This window comes from Humulus lupulus, chromosome 5, assembly GCF_963169125.1.
Source record: "Humulus lupulus chromosome 5, drHumLupu1.1, whole genome shotgun sequence".
NCBI lineage: Eukaryota > Viridiplantae > Streptophyta > Magnoliopsida > Rosales > Cannabaceae > Humulus > Humulus lupulus.
In genome coordinates, this window is record NC_084797.1 from 159834836 (window position 1) to 159843957 (window position 9122).

The following is a 9122-nucleotide window of genomic DNA, read 5'->3' on the forward strand; positions in this document are numbered from 1 at the left end:
TAAAAACTAAAATATTGTCGGTAGAAATCTATCTAATTTTAGCATATAACGGGGCTATACGGATGACAATGTTGTCGGTATAGCTTAAACTGACATTTTTTTATGGTGCATTATTAATTAATTAATTAATTTAATTTTAATTAAAACTAAAACAAAAGATTATAATTAAAATACTTATATTAAATATTTAAATAAAAACACAAGAGTATGTTTGCTCAATAAAAAAAAAAAAAGAGTTGTCTTAAAGATGGAAATATAATAGTCTATGAAACAAAAACTCATATATAAGTCCTAATATGCACACAATTGTTGCTATGATAAAATATATAATATAATTATGTATTGTAAATAAACAATTAAACAAATAGAAAATGTTTTAAAAAAAACTTAACATACATAGGTTTTCTCGGTTGTTTCACTCACCCACCCTGTGCCTACTTTTGTGATGAGTATCCATCTAGGTATCCAGGATCGGTGCAAGTTGCTCATTCTCTAAATTGCATTGTCACGTACATATTATTTTTTTAAATAATTAAACGTAAATAAGAAAAACAAACTTAAGAAAATTTAATTAACTCACTCTTTTGTAGCACAACACTGAGATAGACTGAGAACCTCCATAGCTGGGCTCTTTCAGTTTCTTCATATTTCTCTTGTTGACCTCAGAATGTTTCTGCAAAAAGTTAGAGTTAGTAATAAATTAAATTTAGACAGTTAAGTTAAAAAAAAGATAATATTATCACATCTTGGTGTCAGGAAAACTTAATGACTTTCTGCCACTGCGCATCTATACAGCCACCATAATGATTTCCCAGCTCGTTATTCGTTAAATGCTCCTTAATATTGTGCTTCCAAATCAAAATACTTTTTGGCACATGATGTATCAATGCCTCTGAAGATCCCAAACGTATGCCCTGGCCCATACCGTGTACGCCCGATATCAAACAAATCATACTAAATTATAAATATTTATTAGTAAATATGATATATTTTTAAATAGAATAAACATAAATATAGAAATGACTTACCTCCAGATGTGCAAGTATTATTTGTTTGGAGGTCTTTGGTACTTGTGTACTATCTGAAGAAGCGTATTGTCGGCAAGTAATAATCCTAGCTCTCTTGAGAAATTTTGAGTTGTAATCTCCGATCTCTTTATATGTTCTCCCCCTCATGTCCCACTCGAGTGGGAGAGGACGCCCCTCTCTTCCCTTTTTTTCTCGAGTGTTCAATCCCTTGTGGCGTCCACGCTTGGTATGAGGCGTTATTGTATAAAAATTAAGTATTTTAAATTGATATATAAATTTTAAAAATTAATAACTTAATCAATGTATAATATATTACCTCGTCCACAATCAGGTGGGATATCTGATGGTCCACATGGAGGATCGCATCCTCCACCATCACCCCCGTGAGATTGAGCAATAACATAAGCCATATCTTATAAATATAGATATTAAAATTACATTTATACTAAATAATAAGAAATGAGGTGAACTAGTGTCATGCATAACATCTACTTCTACGTCCTCCAGTTGTTCTTCAACGAATGGGATGTCTGACACATTTCTGTGATGCACTTCTTGGACGACTTTCCAGTGAGATTTATTTTTTAATGTCGTCAATGTAGAAAACTTAGTTAGTTTGAGTTTGTAAGATGAATTTATCATCTTTGGACGCCTCCAAACTAGTGTTAATACTAGTTATGTTTTGCTCAGACTTTAATCTTGAAGACCGATTAGAGTCAAATCATTTGCACTTAAATAATATAACAGAAGAACCAGAAAGATATGACATCACTAAAACTTCTTCCAACTGGCCGTAATAAGTATTATTTTCAACTCCTGCTATTGAGACCCCACTATTTTGAGTTTTGTGATTCTTGTCCCTCTCATAACACAAAAATCTAACTCCATTTACAACACACCCAGAGATGATTTTCTAATACATCAATCGTTTGAGATTCAACGTTCACACACCTCCTGCAAGGAAATTTCACCAATCCCCTTTAATCGATGCACTGCTTAGCTCTCTCAAGAAAATCCATCACACCAGCTTCATACTCACCAAACAATTGATCTGTCAAATTAATCCAACTCTTGTCGATTGACATTGTACGTGTATAGCACTGCATGAAACACTTATTCATCAAACTTACAACCAATTTGTATGTGTGTGTGTGTCCTAAACCACATTTTCACTCTATTTCTATAAGTGTAAATAACCTATCACATTTAGGTTTAATATATATTGTTTCATATTTGTAAAAAAGTTAGCAACACCTCCCTATAGTTCTCATAAGTGCGCAAACTAAAATTAAGTTTGCCTACTTACGAGAACAAAAGAGATGCATATCGAAATCTCTACAAATTAAACAATAAATGAGTAACATATCACATTATAGGTATACAATAATCTCAAACTGTCTGAACTAGACAATTCAGAGAAAAACAAATTTAAGAGTCCCCACTGACTCACCCTCTCCGAATAAGTCAAAGGCTTTTAGTGAAAATCTAATTAAATAAAAAATTATCACTATGTGATAACAACACACTATCCTATCTTTGGTAATAATTTCTCATTACCAAAAACAAACAAATAGAGAGAATTATTGTCTTATAATATCCTATGCTCTTTTCAATGAATTGTAATGTTTTATGATGTCTAATTATAATATGTTTAAGTTTATATTTAATATGTTTAGTAATTGTCTTCATTTATTTATATTTAATTATTTATTAATAATAACCCTTGACATATGTGAGTTAAATACTAAATTTAGTAATTATAACAATTATTTATATTAGAATATAAATTATTTTATTAGTTTAGGCATACTTTTTTTTTCTTTTAAATTAATTATATATTTATTAATGATTAGTTTTATAATTAATTTTTAACATTAAAATGTTCACTAATATTTATAAATTTTATTTTCATCATAATTGACAAAATTATTAAATTTACTTATTAACTCACTAATGAGATAAATTAAATATTTGTTTTATTGAAAAATCATTTTATTGAAAAATTTAGTAAATATCCTAAATCTATAAAAAAAAAATTGGCAACATAACGACTATTTTTTTTTATCAATCTTAAAAATAAAAAACCTGCAAATAACATGCATAAAATGACGAAAACAAACAAAAGAACATTGCAAACACATTTTTATAACTAAAAGTCAACTTACATACCAAAAATATCTTAAAGCATATTAAATCTGATTGCAAAAATAAACTATTAAATTATAATTTTTTCATACTAATTTATCTAAAAAAAACATACCGCAAACTAAAATACAATTTATAGGTTCTATAATCTACTTAATTTAAATTTTGTACATAAACCAACAAACAATCAGTTTTAATAAGAAAAAAATACTAATTAGCCATCTAAGTTGGTAACCATATAACAATTTTATTTTTAATTTTCTAAGCCCTAATCTCATTTTCACTAATAAAATATTTTAAAATCTAATAAGAAAAATAATCACACCCTAATATTTATTTATTTTATATTAAAAAAGCTAACAAATAAAAAGAATCACACCCTAATATGTTTTTATTTAAATATAAAATCATTAACAGTTTTTTTTATTAAACCTAATATCTATTTATATAAAATAAAAATAAAAATAAATTATAAAAGAAATCCTAATAAAAACTAATAAAATTGGAAAAATCCTACATAAAACTGAAGAAAAAATATTACCTTGAGGCTTGAAATAGCAGGCCAACTTGAAAACGTCCACTGGAAAAAGAAAAATCGCACCAAAAAAACATTGAAACACAAAATCCTCAAAACAAAACAAAAACTGTTACAAATTTGTACTTAAATATATATATATATATATATATGAGAGAAATAGACATTACCTTAAGAAATAAAGAAAAACACTGAATTTATTGAGAGATTTAGACCTGGAAATGGAGATTTTGGTAAGAGATAGAGCTGAAGTTCTTTAGTGAGAGAGGGAGATTGTAGAGGAGAGAGAAAATGGACTTTGAAAATGAGGAAAAGGAGAATTAGAAGAAGGGTTGCGCGTGGCTGAGATATGTGATGACCCTATATGTACTGAGAACATGTTCTCCATATTAACATTTTTCCAACCCGCAAATGACTCTCGCCTATTGTAGTTAAATTAATATGTTATTGGTATTGTGTCATCCGTACTAATTTACAACATTTTTTTTTGTAGTTAATCATTGTGTTTACGCTAAAAAAATACATAAATTTGAGTATTAATATTATATAGCGAAAATTTCCACTGCCTAAATCTTTAATCTTTTGTTTGTTATATAAATATATATCTCAGTTTTTTTAATTTTTTTTAGAGCAATGATTTCAAACATCAATGAATTAATGAGGTTGTATATTCCTGATCATTAACCGCTGACTAATTAAGAAAATTGTGACGCATATCCTTAAATTTTAGGTTTGTTACACTTACTTTCCTAACATTGTTTTACAAATTATAATCTTGAACGGTAGTGACATAGAGTAATTGTATGTTCTTGGCTATTAATTGCAAACTAATTAATTAGTGACGTGATACCACATAAATGGTCTATGTCACTAATTAATTAGTAATTTAAATAATAATCAATTTTAAAATTATATTTCTAAAAAAAATTAAATATTATAAAAAACATTATTAAAGATAAACATAAAAATTACTTTCAATTAATAAAAAAAAATATCTGTTTTAATCCGTTAAATGTTTTAGAATATCAAATAAAATTCTAAAAACTTAAATACATATTGTTTGGAGAAATTATTCTATATACTATTTTTTCCTTCTATTTTTACATCAATTATTATTGTAATTCATTTATATATATATTTTTTTATGAAAATACGATTTTCTTTTATTTCCTTCTCTAGTTTAATGTTTCTTATTCATTCTCTCTCCTTTTCTTTTTCTACTTAGACCACAAATGAGTGGCTTTGTTCGCTTTTGGAACATACATGATATTTGCATTCATCTTATTGATTCTAAAAAGTTATGATATATAATTACAACCAATCATGGAAATATGCTCTTATAGTTTTGATTACATGCCTACCATTTTTTTGTGTGTGTGATGTGAATCACAAACTAGATAGAAAGTAGTTTATCTCAAAATACACTCAACATATTTCTTGAAAGTATTGAATGTTCATGTAAGTTTGTATAGAAAAATTTATGTTTTATAAAAATAACAAAAACCAATTCCCCTTTTTTGTTCTGTTTAAGTCAATCAACCAAATAAACTATATTTTAAAATTGATAAATTATGTTCACCAAGAAATCAATATATTTTTTTTCTAAATCAAAATAAATAAAAAGTGGACATCTTTTCACTTAAATTTTAAGGTTTTTTTGTAAAATATTTTTTTATAGTCATTTTATACAATAATTTTTTTAAAAATATATAAATTCTTTACAAAATGACACAGTATAAATATACTCAAATTATATGGAATCAATGCCCCTAAAAAAAGTAGATAAACCAAGGGAAATGATTGAACCCATGATCTCCTCCTCGAAAAGAGAAGTGTGGAACCAACTAGGCTAAGCCCAGGGCCACTAAACTAGACACATTTGTCTATCAAATCTTTCAATAAAATCATAAGGATCCAATTTAATCGTGAATTTTGTTATCAAAACAAAAAAGCAACTAAAACAACCTCATTAGGTAACTTAAGCAACATTCTATTATAAATGCAACATACAGCAGCTTAAGCAAGTTGATTTGCAACATACATCAATCTCATATACATATTACAACAACATAAGCAAGATCATTATGCAACACGAATTAATCTTATGCAATCCAATGCAACCTAAAGCAACTTAATTATATATATATGACAATTCTTCTATATGGGCTTCATTTTAAGTCCTATCGGTGGGGCTCTCAGTGTTTCTCGACCCATGAACAGTTTTCGGTGCGATTTTTTTATGACAGTGAATATTGTAGCTATTTAGAGCATCCTGCAAATTTTCAGAAAAATCCGAATAGTTTACATTACCGAAAATGAATAAAGAGCACGAAAACAGTAAATAGTTATGGCCAGAAAAATACGATAAAACAAATGGGATTTTTTACGTGGTTCAGCAGTTAACTCTGCCTAGTCCACGAGTCTTTGTTATTAGAATTTAAGATGATTTCTGGAAATTCTTTAAGAATGAATTCTCCAGAGTTTCTCCCAAGATCACAAAAATTCGGTCCTTTTTCATGGTGCATGACCCCTCTATTTATAGAGGAGATTTCGGAATACTATCCTATCCCACACATTTCGGGAAGCTATTCTGTATTTGTAAATAAATTTAATGGCATTAAAAGCCTGTAATCCTATATACAAGGAAACGTCCCCTGAAGATCAGGGGGCGTATAACTGAATAATAAATACCCCTTTATTATAGGGGATTTACAACAATCAATGTGGACCGCGTCTCACCAAAATGACTCACTAGGATATTCATAGTTATCAGTCTACATTGTCAGTGTCGTGTCCACCTAGGCTTCTTACTGACTTTCGAGCTGTAGCATTTTCCCCGAGATCATGCGGCTTCGAACTCATACTTATGTCAGGCTCGGAGCCCCTGACCCGAGGTTATCCGAGAACAGACGTATTTCGATGTCTGCCTTTTGGGCTTGTGAGGATTCCGAGGCTACCATCTTCGAGGTTGCCCCTTGCTTTGTAGGTTCGATGCCTAGGCGGCGGACACATGATCCGGACATTACAGGCCCATTCCTGATGAATCCATCTTTCGAGATCACCATTCTTAAGGCTCGAAATCTTGGTGTAATATTTTGCCCCCTCAAAAGTATTTGTTCGAATCCTTATGAGAATGAAACTTTTGAACTACTTTCTTCGGGAACCGCACCATCACACATGCTTGAGGGTGGACACGCGTCAGTCGTATATTGCTCATCCAAGGCACTCGAGTACCTTGGAAATCCGCCCACGATCGTTCGCCTGCCACCTTTTCGGTGCCATCATGTCATTAGTCCCTGACCGTCGGATTTTATAAGGATTCTGGCCAATGGCTCAGATTAATCCATTTTTACCACTTTTTTCCATCTATATATAAGGCCCTAGACATCTTCTTCCTCTTATTTTACACTCATCAGAGAAAAAAGAGAAGAGACGAAACCAGAAGCCATCCCAGAGAGCTTTTTGCCTTTGCATGTTCTCCCGGCCGAAAGAACAAAGGACCGCCAGTTTGTTCGAGACCGTAGGGTCATACCTGCAGCCTCTCCTTCAATCAACGATTTCTCTGCAATCGCCATCATTGTGTAAGTATCTGATGATCTTTTCGTTTTCCTTTATGCCGGTTTCTGTCTGTGTTGTTCTTTTATTTTCAGGAATGTGCTGGTTTATTTTCTTAGTTTGACACGCTAGGAAGCTCTGACCGATAGGCTTTCACGTTTAAGTCTCCATGCTAGGTTTAAGTCACTGGTTCCAAATCCAGTTTTGATGTAGAACAAGGTCTCTTTTTTCTGGGTTTTCAAAATTTAAAAGACATATCTTGCACACCAAGATATCGGGTACAAAATCTTGGTTTTAAAGAACACACGATACCCAAGACTACCATTTCTGAATAACCGTCACCCTTTTTCCCTGATATTTTGGGATTTCCAAAAATTTTATCCACTCCCCTCCTTTTTCTCGTAGAATTCACGTTCCGACTCTTAATCGGGTTTTTAGCATCGAGCTCGTTTCGTACCTAAGCACTCTCCGAGATTGTCTTGTCAAGCTCGTAATTCTTGAATCCTTGCATGCATGGCCCACACCATTTTTTCTTCCTTGCTAGATGTCACAGAATCTGGAAAGACGGTGGGGGTCGTTGCTGGCAATTCCGTATTCGCCAAAAACTCTGAGCCCAGAATCGCTGTTTGCTCGGAACCAACGTCTGATTCGTGAATACGATCTCGCGCGCGAACAAGAGGAAACCCGAGCTCACTATCGCCGCCAAATCGTCGAGGTCATAGAAAAGAAGAGGAGAACCCTTCGAGAGGCTCTTTATCCGAAATCTGATTCAGGGCCCAGGCCGATCCCCCTCGACCCTAGGTTAAAAGTGACCATCGTGTACAGTCCGGGAGAGCTCCAATTCTCATTGATGGGGGAGCCTTTTACCTCGCAACCAAGGAGGGAGTTCTTCGAGGCTGAGCATTACTGGAGCTCCGTTACCTCGCTAGGCCAGATAACTGATATCCTGGCCTTCCACGGTCTCAGGCTGTCAAGCTTCTTAAGGTGTCGAGCTCCTACCTCCAGCGAGCGAAGCTGCTATGCTCCAGGGGATGGAAACCCTGATAACAGGCTGAGGTATGCGGCTTGGAGTCAGGAGCATATGAAGGCAGGAGCATTACTGCCTTTGAAGTCTTTCTTCAAGGACTTCACGGACTTTGTTGGGTTGGCTCCATTCCAGCTCAACACTAATTCTTACAGGGTTATGTCTGCCCTGAGGTCGTTGTACCACGAGTTGAAGTGGGAAGCACCTTCACCAAAGGAGATCCTGTATCTCTTCTGTCTGAAAAGCAATCCCTCCTAAGCTCGGGGAGGAGACGGCTTCTACTATCTTTCGAGCTACCCCAAGGAGAAAAAGGTGTTCGAGGACCTTCCCAACCATCCTCCTGACTTTAAGAAGGCCTTCTTCTGGACAGATGGCCTGTCCCCGTCTCGATACTATTCATTTAGACGGATTCGTAAGTACCCTAACCTTCTTTATCTCTGTGCTCGGACTTTTGTCTGTTGGCTTGTATTTAGTTGAAATGTGTTTTATCTTCCAGCCAACTATCACCGTCCCACTTCCACCGATGAGATGAAGGAGCACAGAGAGACTCTGCTCCTACTCCCTTATGGAAGGAGGTCCCTTTCGTATCTTTTGCATGAGAGTATGCTCCGAGCTTGCGGGCTCTTGGGAAATGGCCAGTCCACCTCGGACTGGTCCAACAAAAAATATGACCCCTGGGAGCTCGTGCCTCTGCCCACAGGCATCCTCCCTCCAAGGAGGGAGGTGAGGCCCCCGCCCTCAGTTCGTCGAAGGAGCCCGCAGTCAGGGAACGAGGCCAACGATGAAGCCTCGAGCTCGGGCTCGGATGATCAAGGTACAGTCATTTTAAGCTCGA

General features: G+C 33.8%; 1 long non-coding RNA gene across 2 annotated transcripts; it reads right to left on the reverse strand.

Annotated features, from left to right (window-relative positions):
- Positions 1-220: 220 nt before the first annotated feature.
- Positions 221-4223, reverse strand: LOC133780688 (uncharacterized). 2 transcript variants are annotated; one of them, XR_009869514.1, is made up of 7 exons: positions 3879-4222; positions 3715-3753; positions 1345-2128; positions 1029-1250; positions 744-954; positions 581-673; positions 221-492 (listed from the first exon to the last, which is right to left on the reverse strand). It is a non-coding gene; the product is annotated as an uncharacterized LOC133780688 (long non-coding RNA). The 2 variants fall into 2 exon arrangements; XR_009869513.1 differs by having other exon boundaries at positions 581-954; positions 3879-4223.
- Positions 4224-9122: the final 4899 nt, after the last annotated feature.